This window comes from Triticum dicoccoides, chromosome 2A, assembly GCF_002162155.2.
Source record: "Triticum dicoccoides isolate Atlit2015 ecotype Zavitan chromosome 2A, WEW_v2.0, whole genome shotgun sequence".
Lineage (NCBI taxonomy): Eukaryota > Viridiplantae > Streptophyta > Magnoliopsida > Poales > Poaceae > Triticum > Triticum dicoccoides.
The window spans coordinates 176,091,457-176,103,941 of record NC_041382.1 but is presented as its reverse complement, the minus strand read 5'-3'; positions in this window follow the sequence as shown (position 1 = coordinate 176,103,941).

Below are 12,485 nucleotides of genomic sequence, written 5' to 3'. Positions count from 1 at the left end.
TTCTGGGATGCACCATGTGGGATGTACATACCTACGGAAATGATTTTCTCGGAGTACCGTGTGGGATGTACATACCTATGGAAATGATTGGGTTTCGATGCTTCGCCCGATCGCACACGGCCCCAGCCTGGGTCCCAGGAGGGCCTATCCCTGACGATTTCTGGGTCGTGTGGGAACAACACCCTATCGCACACACTCCCTTGGCGACTGTTCCAAATGCCGTCGCGGAAAGGGGTTAAAACCGTTTGTTTAGCACGTCGTTGTAATAGTGGTGATTAACGTAATAGCTATGTGGGCATATTTGTTGGAGTAAATTACGGAGGGGGGAAGGGGTGGAAATATTGCTGGTCACAACGGATTGGACGAGCGCGGGGGGAGGAGAGCATGCATGCAGATTTTTTTTCCAGACGGGGTGGAGTGGTGGGACCGCCGGAGGGAGGAGGAGAGTCAAGTAGGCGTTCAGATGTCAAGGTGCACTAAATAATTGCATGCGATGATTAAGGCTGGCCATAGTGGTGGTAATGTGGTACTAGCCGGTATCATGCACACGGGAATAGCAAACATGCTGATGTGACAAAGAATTAAAGAAAAAGAGGGGGTTAGAGTAACATAGGTAGATACCATATCATATTAAATATTATGCTACTTTGTGTCATGCATGGCACTAAAAAGGTAGTCCAGTATCATACACTAGTATCATGCACATGATACTAGTATATGCTACTTTCTACTATGAGTAGCCTAAAGAGAATATTGACTAATCTCTACTCGCTATCTCTATTTTCTACTCTATATCTCCTATATATACTTATATATATATATACACACTCCTATAAAAATCTCAGTTGGTGGTGATGGTGTGTCTGCCTCTGGACAACGTGAGCTGTTTGATCTGCTTGGAACCAATGGCTGAGATGTGTGTGCATAGAGACATGGCATTGCCACCGGAGGTAGCAGATATTTACCCACCTCTGCCACTGTATAAAATATGGAGCTACTAATTCCAGCCTCATTTCCTTTCTAGTTCATCTCCTTGCATTCTTGCCGCCAGCGGCGAAGGTTCCTGAAGATGGAGTCCAGACTCTAGAAACAACTACAAAAACTATTCCACCGCCTCTATCTTGGTAAGAGTAGGTGAAAATTTTGAATCGAGCCCTTTAAACTAGAAGGGAGGTAGTAGTACTCTAATAGCTAACCTTGTTGTGATGACTAGATAGGACATGGCACACACCTGGACGGAGGAACTAGTCTGCATTGTGCATATAAGTTTTGTCTGAAGTCAATGTACCTCTACTTTGACCAAACTTGTAGAAAATGTATCAACATTCACAATGTCAAATCGATATTTCTATACTCATTATAAAAAATAGTTTCATAAAATATATATTTGGTATTGTAGATATTGATATTTTTAGTATAAATTTGGTCAAAAACTTTGCAAACTTTGACTTGACACAAATCTTACATGGAGTAAAAAGGACCAAAGGGAGTATCATGCATGCGGAGTAGGCAAAAAAATTGCTCATTTATAGCCGGTAGAAGTCTCAAAGGGCGCGACAGCGCGAAGGAGGCGAAGGTCATGGGAGGCGCGACGGTCGACGGAATTAAGTGAAGTAACATCCACGCGCTGGCATGGCGTGCGATCACACGTAAGCTATATCGTCATGCCTATGATATGGGTCTAGTAGACATGACATCTAGTGGGTCCCGCATAGTACTCAAGAACTCTTTGGGGGCATGCAATCGTTTATCCACCTGGAAAGCCAACAACCCCATGCCATTCGCACGCCCTACTCGTCCCCGTCTTCTACCTTACAACAGCTTGCTCCCAGTCGTCCCGTCCTTTCACATTACACCAGTTCAACTTCTCCTAACCCGCCTCCAAAATCCATGGCCTCCAAATCTCCATGATCGTCGCTGAGTACCAAGTTAGAGCCATCACCGGTGATGAGTTCATCGTCATCTACACACGTAGATCCATGACAGTGAAAGCATGCCTTGCTCGCTTCCTACGCATGTTCAACAGTTCAAAGGATGAGTGGGTCGCTGGGCTTGATGTTGAGTACACCACAGTCCTGGAAAGCGAGAAGATTCTAAAGGAGGCAGAGAAGAAGAAGCTCGTTGTGATCCAGGTTTGCGTACATAACGTGTGCTTGGTCTACCACATATGCCATGCCGACGTTGAGTGCCAGGATTTTAAGAACTTCCTCAAGGATGAAAGTGTGAAATTCGTTATTGTAGACTTTAGTAACGACATGATTGTCCTGGGTCGGATAGGCCTCATTGTAGGTCAACCCTTCGATCTCTAGAAGGCAAGCCTGGTGCCCTCCTCTCAGCCTTCAATGCTGACCCTGGCAGCAGCCATGATTGATCCTTCGTACGCTCAATAGAAGAAACCTCACCACGGTATCATCATGCATGGGAACCGAAGACAATAGCTGAAGATCACATTTTGTACGCAGCAATGGATGCCTACCTTTGTTTAAATATCTACAAGGGTTGGATGAAGAAGCAGAGCCCAGTGTCCGGTACAAGCAAAGAAGCGTCGGCGAAGAGGAAGAGGAAGAGGGACGAGGACAAATTCGAGGACGTGGACTCGGACTCCGAGTAAGGTGGCAGTGTCGTCGCTCATGCTAGTTCTACAGCAGTGTCAAGCATACTAGTTTCTTAGTTTTATTTCAAGGGTGTGTTGTGCTGAGCCCCCAGCAGAACTATGTTTATGTTCTTTTCTCGTTATTTGAACTCTTTAGTACGTACAGTAGTACTAGTATGTCTTACTATTGTTCTTCTTGTAGTTGGTACAACTACTCGTATCTTTGTGTTCCTACTGTACTTAATACGTTCGTACTAGTAGTATAATTTGGGTCAGTCGATTTGTGAAAGAAGTCTGACAGAGCGAAGGAAGAAGACCGCAGAGAAGCTACCCCCGTATCTATATTAGGGTGGCAGGGTGCCCATGATCTATCTTATGAGTGTTGGGTGTGGAATGTAGTTCGCCGGAAAAAATGGATCATGCCCGGGGTTAAACGGATGGCAGGGGTGGGGGAGCATGGCGGTGGCAGGCGGTTCAGGGGAGGGCGGAGCGGCAACGGCAGGCGCTTAGGCGTGTGGCGGGCTGGCAGCTCGATGCCTGAGAGAGAAGATGAACAGTGCATCTATTTTGGAGGTTGAGGAAACCCTTCTGGCCATCCATGTTCATCCAACAGCTCACAAGGGTCGGCTAACCCAAATAGCTCCTTCAGATTCTGCATCCGCACCCGGTTTACGGGCTCGGCCGGGCGCGACCGGCTTCCGCCGCGATAGCCGCCATGGGCGCCTCCTCCGCGTGGGCGGAGACGACAATGACACGCTAGCTCCTCCTCGCCGGTGTGCTGGAGAACGCGCTCATCCTCCTCTTTGTACGCTGTGTGTATAGATACGGCTCCACCAGCTGCTCGCGCGCTTGGCAGCACGGAGGCATCGCAAGGAGGGACTACAGACGACGTGAGCGGGTGAGCCTTTAGCTTCATGGCACAGGTATGGCGGTGACACGGCAGTGATGGGCGAGAAATGTTTGGCTGGAGCAGGCGGGCGCCGGCATGCGCAACGGTGGCGACGGCATATTGATGAGTGCACGTATGAGATCTTAGTTTAGTTTTATATAGGGTTGGTCAAACTTAAAAGAAAACCGTACTAGTACACGTAAACATTAGACTGAGGCAACGCTTATATTAGTTACCACAACCATGGTACAAAATCCTGTCCAAGCGCGTGAACCACGGCCGCGCAGTCGATCGAACGGTGCGTCACCATGTCGCGCTCAAAGGACATCCACCAAACCTTTTTGTGTGTGTGAAAACAATCCCCGAATATTACTCAACTTTTTTTCCTGGAAAAGTTCTTCACGCTACAAAATTTCCATATATTTGAATTTAGCTTCAGCTCGTGTTTATTTGGATTTGGGCGTTTTAGGTGCGCCCTAGTTTTTTTTAATAATGATTTTGCGTGTGTGATTGAGAGAGAACGTGTGTATGTGTCCTTATGTGTGTTGTCGCGAAGTGTAATGTGGAGATGGTGTGTGTGTGATAGAGACATAGAGAGGTGTGAATGTGCAAATGATCATGCATCAGTGAGACATAGAGAGATGCCGATACGTTGTGTATACATGAGAGAGCGGTCTTCTATTTGTACTTGTGTGTGTGCGAGAGAGATAGATAGATAGATAGATAGATAGATAGATAGATAGATAGATAGATAGATAGATAGAGAGAGAGGAGCATCTGTAACACAACAACCACCTCTCTCGGTTCGTCTATCCCTCGCACGATCGCATGTAACACATGCATCAACGCACACATTTTGACACCCTCACCCGGCCCCTGCCCTCCTCAAGGCCCACACATCGCTCTCTATCTCGCATGCACAATATCTTCATGTAAACCCTATTTAGCATGTAGCTTTCCATCACATGCACACACATTTCTCTCCATAGGTTTGATTTCTCTCAATATCTGACACACACACACCGCACACACACTCCCCCTCCCCTGAGCACACAATTCATCCCCATCCAAGGTTATATGGCGACCACTCCCGCTTGTGCTTCTCTGCACCCTAGCATGCACACCACCTCAATCTTCAAAGAGGGCATCGAGGAGATCAAAGACGGCGACCACACTGCACTAGAGAATGCGGGGCCATTTGGAAGCAAGATGATGTGACGACGACTGACTGACTCCTCCACCCCCCTTATCTCTCCCGCATAAAATTACCAATCCCTCTCTCTCCTACACAGAATTATCAATCCCTCAACCCACGAGATCCTTCCCCTCTCATCCATGTGTTTCCAGCTCTCTCATCAAACCTGTTGTCTCTTCTCCTTCCACGTGTACAGAATCCGGATGCACACGCATCTCATGTATATTACATGTCTCCATCTTTCTCACAGACCTAACTTCTTCCTCTCTCTTTCTCTCTCTATCTCTCTCTCTTGTTAGGTTTGTCTCCTACTCTCTCTAGATTTTCATTTGACTAGGATCATGTGAGTATGAGCATATTGTGAAGTACTATAGACCTCATATACATCTTGGAATTCAACAAATATTGTAACTATTGAATTGTATAGACCATTACATTCGAAGTCAGTAGCCTAATATATTTATTTCACAATTACAACAAATGATTAATTCACTACAAAATAAGAAAACAAATGTGAACTCCCTTCGTTTTTATTTAAGTTTGTGTATTAGCATTGGTCAAAGTCAAGTTTTTTAAACTCTCAGAAAGTTTATAACAAAAAATATTAACATATACAATAACAAATAAATGCCATTAGATTCATTATTGAATGTACTTTCACATCATACATATTTGTTATGGTAAATGTTTATATTTTTCTATAAACTTGGTCAAACTTTAGGAAGTTTGACTTCGCTCAAACCTAATATGCAGAGTTAATAAAAACGGAGTGAGTAATAGTAGTTACTAGTACTACTAACTACTAGTACTACTCGCTAGTTGCTTAGCCAAATCACCCAACACGCCCCATGGGGGTTCAGAATCACAAAAATTTGAGGTCGGCGGGAAAATCTCCCGTGACCCTGATTCGAGCAGTGCAAAGTTACCATGATAGCCTTCGGAACAGGCCTACGGATGATGCTTGGTAGGGGGCTGTGTTGGTAACCTCAAGTTCACCCTACCCTGCCAACCCCACCCCGGCACCCAGAGTAGTACACCTGAATACCCCCCATTTTCTATCCCCATCGCAAAATAGACTTCTCCACGGCACCGCAGCCTTCGTGCTCCTCCCCTTCTACATCGGCGCACATGTCCACCGCAGCACATCTGCCTCATCAATGACCTCGTACACCGCACTAGAGCCGGTCCACCATTGTCGTCGTACACGGAGGCTCTTCCACGGTCTCGGATCTGCTTCCAGGAAGCCGACGCCAAGTGTAGAAGCACCAGCGTCATGGACAATGAACTGACTCCTGTTGCCGAACATGATGCACAGAGGCCGCCACGACCATCGTACTCCTCCTCGATTGGTAATGTGTGCATTGAATCTCTTAGCAGTACATGTGCACTTCCAATTTTGTTCATACCTACCCTTCAAATTTCCTGGTTGCTATTGTTCCCGTAAAAGTAATTGGTTATAGCCTCCATTGTCAAATAGAATATCAGCTTGTAATTGTGCATCGCTCCTGTATCGCGCTGTGCTTGGGTAGGTTCTTCATCTACAACCAGCAGTCTGGCAAATGATGGAAAGTTTTTTAGAACTAGCAAGATGCCCATGCATTGCATGGAACATCAAGATGCATTTGTATGAGTAGTTTATCTTGTGGGAGAAAAGGATGAACGAGGGAAGGCCTTATTTGCAAATGTGGAGAGGGGTGTGGGTAACTTTCTACAAAATTGCCATAGTTTCCTTCCTATCCGTCGGATATAAATCGGACGGCCTATATTGCAGGATGCCAGGTACACCACCATCACCAACTCTATTTTTAAAAGGGTAGAGAGTAGAGGAGTAGAGATAAATATTAAATATTAAATAAATATAAGAGCAAATAAGAGAGTAGAGATAGTAGGGATGTTGGGAAAGGATCACACAGGCGGGAAAAAGCTGTCGGGCGCGTGCTAGTATTGGCGTGCGGCGTCCGGAGCACTTTATAAAATCCAATGCCCTCCCACCGCTTTGTGCCTTGCCACCGCTCTCTCCCCGCTCTGTGCCTCGCCACCGCACTCTCCCCGCTTTGCGCCTCACCGCCGCCCTTTCCTCGCTCTTTCTCGCCTCGTCGCCGCCGCGCCGCCATGTCGTCGCGTCGCCGGGAAACTTGGGGATACCACAGCGTCCGCGCGCGCCCCTCCATCGGCTTCTCCACCGAGATTCGGTTCCGTGGGATGCGCCTCGACCTCGGCAATTTCGACACCGCCCACGAGGCCGCCCGCGCGTATGACGCGGTGGCGTGACGCCTCCGGTGGACTCATAGAACATTCAACTTCCCCAACGTGCCGACGCGGGAGCGGGCGCAGGAGCTCGCGCCTCTGCCGCGGCTTATCACCGATGAGGATCGTCGGGACAACCGGAGGTGGGAGCACCGTCTCAGCATCGCCGAGATGGACGAGGAAGCCATGGCGCTATGGTGCCAACGCTTCCTGCAGGTCATCATCAATGAGCGCGAGTTCTACGCTTAAAGGAGGGCGGAGAGGGAGAAGAGGAGGGCGGAGCGAGCCGCCTATTGCGAGGACAAGCGTACGTGAAAAGCGGCCGCTCAATTCAACATGAGGCTAGGAGCAGTGTCACCCTGGAACTCCGACGATGATCGGTATCTTCACTCCTACATTGAGACGTCGGAGGAGGACATCACCGAGGAGGAGTCGGACGACGAGGAGTAGTTGAACTATCTATTTTTTATCTATTTATGCTATATCTATGCTAAGAACTATCTATGTCTCTACTCTCTAGTCTCTAGTCTCTATCTCTACTTCTCTATCTCAGCACTCCGGGCCTGCAAAAACTGGCTATTCCGGCGCTGTAAACGCTTTTTTAAAGTGCCGCGTGTTGCGCTTCTGTTGGAGATGCTCTAACATGGCAGATGAGTGCTTTAATGTTGCCCACAAGATGCGTGAGTATTACTAGTATATTTTTCTTGCCATGCTGAGATTTTAAAACCACGAGTGCGAACATGCAGAGGAGCAATGAAGACCAAACACGGGATATTGGGGACATATTCAAGGAGCGTGGCAAGTTAAAGAGGAGCTGCACCGAACCTATAAAACGAGCTTTGGTAAGTAACACCCTTTCAATTACTTTCGTTTAGCCTCGTGTTCTTTGATGTGTATATGTTGTAGTTTCTATTTCTCTTAGCCTCGTGTTCTTTGATGTGTAATAGAAGAGTCTTAATCATCCTAATGCTTTCATTTTTAGCTTGATGTAGGAAGTGGGTGTTCTCACCTTGTCGTCTGTTTTTATATATTTTTTTCCTTTTGAATTCACTTCTCCGAGTCCTGTTTATCTGGCTTCTACTAAATGGATATGGGTTGCTCTGCGTATTGATCTAAAAAAGATATAACTTCATGTCAGGATGCAATTCCTGCGAGGAGGGAAGTATGGTCAACCTCGAGATCATGTTTCCAAAATGAGGCTGGATTACACACAAGGTGCACGTTCCCTAATGATGCTAGATTAGACACACGGTGCAAATTCCCAGATGATGCCGGATTACACACAGGCCAGGTGGAGTCGTCAATTGTTTGTATCCTCGCGGCTCTAATAAAGGCTGAAAGAAAGCGTGCAACACCTCTTGAGAATGTAGCTGAGTTCCTGAAGAAGTGAAAAGAGAAATCAGATGCTCTCTTCACCCAAACCAAAGAAGAGATGGAAGAAGCCAGAAAGAAGCTAGCAGAGGCAGATCAGGCTAGGCGTCTTCTGCTATCTAAAACTGTTGTGAATACAAATTTTCCTTCATAATAGCTAGGTTCAAATGTTTATCCAGTCAACATGCCTATTGTAATGTTCGTGCATCTACTGATGTGGCACAAAATAATTTTTTTGGGGTCATGTAATAACAGCAATTACTTTCCAAACAATGACAGATGAAGCATTGGACATGGTATAGTTCACGCGCAAGCCCAACATTCCAAGTTCAACTTCCATATCAAACTCATGTTCACAGATATCTGCACATTCATAGATAATGTCCACAACCATGATTCACTTCAAAGCCAAAAAAATGTGAGGAGAGTAATAAATAAAGAAAAACCTCTGGTTCCTACTACCAGTGCGAGCACAACAAGTCAAGACCATGCGTTATTAATTATATTTTGGTCATTTTTTTACTAATCACGAATAACTTCTGGAAGCAGGTATAGTTTCTAATGTCGGCCGCAGCTGGGATCCACGATGTTTTGAGCCAAACCGGGCACCACACCGGGTGTCTATGTCGGCGTGTGGTCGTAGCATTCGTGGGTTCACAGTGGCGGCGGCTCCCGTGGTCTACTATTCCTCGGTGTCGGCAGTGGCCGCAAATGTGTTGGCCACCTCCACCAGCATGTCGCGGTTCCGCCAACGTTTGCGTCTGATGGCACGGCCAACCACGGTGCATTGGTCGCCGTGGTCACCCGTGTGCCAGCGTGCACTGGCCACTCCTCTGCGAGCAGGCTTGGAGCGTCGAGTTGATGCACCAGGGGCCAGCTTGGAGCGGCGGCTTGCTCCTCCGCTTGCCCACCTGTAGCCTTACCCATGGTACTAATGGCCTGGGGCAGGGAGGAAGGTGGGGCAGCGAGTTGCCTGGCTTGTCGGGGCACCCAGCCGGCTTTTATGCCGGAGAACTTGTCTTCCTGCTTACCGGATGCTATGGATAGTGTGGAGAAAATGGTGATATGGGGAGCAGTGGTGTGGTGCGGTTCTTGCCAGGCGTCTGGCCTCATTTAAATAGCGAGCGGACAAGAGGAGCCAGCCAACGTTGTGTTCTAAAATGTCAGTCGGCTCGCAGAAGGACGTGTTGCCGACACACGCGCGGATTCAATGGAAGGCCGGGCAGTCTGAAGCCACTTGCATTCAGCGAGGGGGCATGTTCAGCCTGGCCTGCGCTATGAGAGGTCACGTCCGTGTCAGAGCAATCACTCCCTCCAGTCCTTTTTTGTTTGGGTATAACAAAATTCCATTTTCCATTCACATTTTACAAGTAAAACTCATGGACAAACTTTGACCCAAAATACGATGGGGACTAGTAAACCAGGACGGAGGTAGTAGTTTTTTTATCAAAGAAGGGCTCCCCCCTTCCGATTTTCATTACTAAAAACCAACATCGAAACCATAGTATTTGCCCTAGAACTACCAGGTTCAACATCTCGCAACATAAACCCATACAACCATATGCCAAGGAGGTAGTAGTTATGAATTCCACTTTCGCTCCATACCAATTATTCTAAAAACTACTTAGTACTTATAATGCGCCATTGAAAATCGGAACTCTTACCCTGCTAAAATTGATATTTTGAACGTGGCTACTTGATCATTGGCAACTGGCGAGCCACCACCTCTAGGTCATTCACCTGTGGTCCTGACCATCAACTCCTACAGATCAAATTATCACGCGAGCTGAATATTCCTACAAAGGTGTGCTCCACCGTGTACCCGGTACCCGCGCATGCAGCAATCATGCACCTAGGGTTTTAGGGTTTATTTGTTAACAGTGCCTTTACGTAACTCTCATGTGTGCGATACAGCAAGAGACCGACTGCGTGCGTGCGCCTCTTCTCTGTGTATATGTACTCCACCGTTTGTCTGGTGTCCAAAAAATTATGCAGTAGTAATAACACTAGCAATGTGCCAATGCATTGCCACACGATCAAAGTAGATTAATACATATTCACCGATTTGATAGAAAAAAGAGTCTAGTTTTGAAATACGCATATCACTAAAAATATGTCATGTTTCACTAAAAATATATTCCTTTGGCGGTTTTGATGAGATAAGGGAGGAATGTGGTTAGTTTCAAGATTTGAGAAGGGGTATATCTCTAATTTCTACTCTTACTAGCAAGATGCTCGTGCGTTGCATGGAACATCAAGATCTTACGGGAGAAAAGGATGAATCAGGGAAGGCCTTATCTGCAAATGTGGAGAGGAGTGCGGGTAAATTGTCATAGTTTCCTTCCTATTCGTTAGATATATATCGGACGCCTATATTGTAGGATGACACACACACCATCATCACCGACTATGCTTTTTATAAGAGTAGAGATAAAAAATAGAGTTGGTGATGATGGTGTGCATGCCATGCTGCAATATAGGTCGTCCGATTTATATGTAACAGATAGGAAGGAAACTATGGCAATTTTGCAAAAAGATAGCCACACCCATCTCCACATTTGCAAATAAGTCCTTCCTCATTCATCCTTTTCTCCCACAAGATAAACTACGCATACAAATGCATCTTGATGTTTCGTGCAACGCATGGGCACCTTGCTAGTTGTTGCAAAAAGACCATGTGTGTGTGTGTTGTGTGTGAGAGAGAGAGAGGGGGAGAGGAGGAGGACGAAGTACATGTGTGACAAACACACAAAGAGTGTGTGTGCGAGAGGTACCAGCTTAAAATGAGGCGATAGTGTGTGTGTGCACGATCGAGAGGGCGTGTCTCAAGAAGGGACAAAAAATCTACACAGATACAACGAGCACGAGAGAGACATGTACGTGATAGTGGAAGCATGAGTGTGCGGGTGTATAAACCTATCTAGAGGCTAGTCGATCAATGTTTGTGAGAGAAATACGAGTTGGGGTGCGAAAGCGGGAGTTTTGTGTGTGAGTGAGAGAGAGAGAGAGACGATAGCCGGGAATGGGAGTGGAAGCAGGAGTTGTGTGTGAGAGAGAGAGAGAGACGATAGTCGGGAAGGGGAGTGGAAGCAGGAGTTGTGTGTGTGTGAGAGAGAGAGAGAGAGATAGAGGGAGGGAGGGGAGTTTGTCTGATCGGTAAACAAATGAATAATGTCAGTTTTATAACTGGGATGGAGACGAAAAGGAGACTGCAACAAATGTTGTGTCAGCGGGAGAGAGTAATTTTAGTGGTATGAGTCATATCTAGAGAGATATAGGGTGTGTGAGAGAACCCCATAGAGAGAAAGACAAAGTGAAAGACGAGTGAGACTGTGTGTGTGGCGGTGAAAAAGAAAGCTTAGGTACCTAGTGATACCAGAGGATGGTAGAGACATGAGAGATAATGAAAATTGTGTAATGTATAATGAAAGGGAGAGTGTGACACTTCTCAAGGGAGACGTCGAGAGACCATGTTTGCGAAAATAGGAGAAACATGAAGTGAGTGTGCGGGTGAGCTAGAGAAAAGAGAGTGATAGCTACATGAAGGAGCATGCGAGAGAGATGGGCGTGAAAGGAGTCAACATAAAAGGGATTCAAATATTTGAATTCTAGACAGTAACCACCCGAAACCAAAATCTGCGAGATGGAAATTACCCCCTATCCATGTCACGCAAAGCCTATCGGCTCGATTTCTATAGGTTTCGATAGGGGTAGGTTTGTAATTTCACTCAAACGTGACATAACTGCCTCTCACCCGGATTCATACACGGTGGGCGCCAAAACATAGTGTCTCCTTGGCCGAAATCGACTCCCTCCCCGATTCATACACAGTGGGCACCAAAACAAACTCTCGTCTACAAATATCGGTGTATGCAAGATTACCGTCCTATCCCCAACCGACTAATATTGTTGTGTGTAGGAAATTTTCAATAGGGGTTAAGTTTGTAAATTTCCTCGCATTTGAGACAAGCGTGTCGTGAAGACATGGTTCCCCACTTCCTCTCTCGCTCCATTTCCCAATTCGTCTTCCGTGGGTGCCAAAACACCCTCTCCACCCCAGCCTCCTCCGTCCACCACCCTATCCACCACCATCCTCCTCCACCATGCCAGAGCTGATACCCCGACACCCTCGTCCATTACAAGAGATCGGCCTCTCTCATCCACGACTTCGGACTGGGATCCTTGCATCC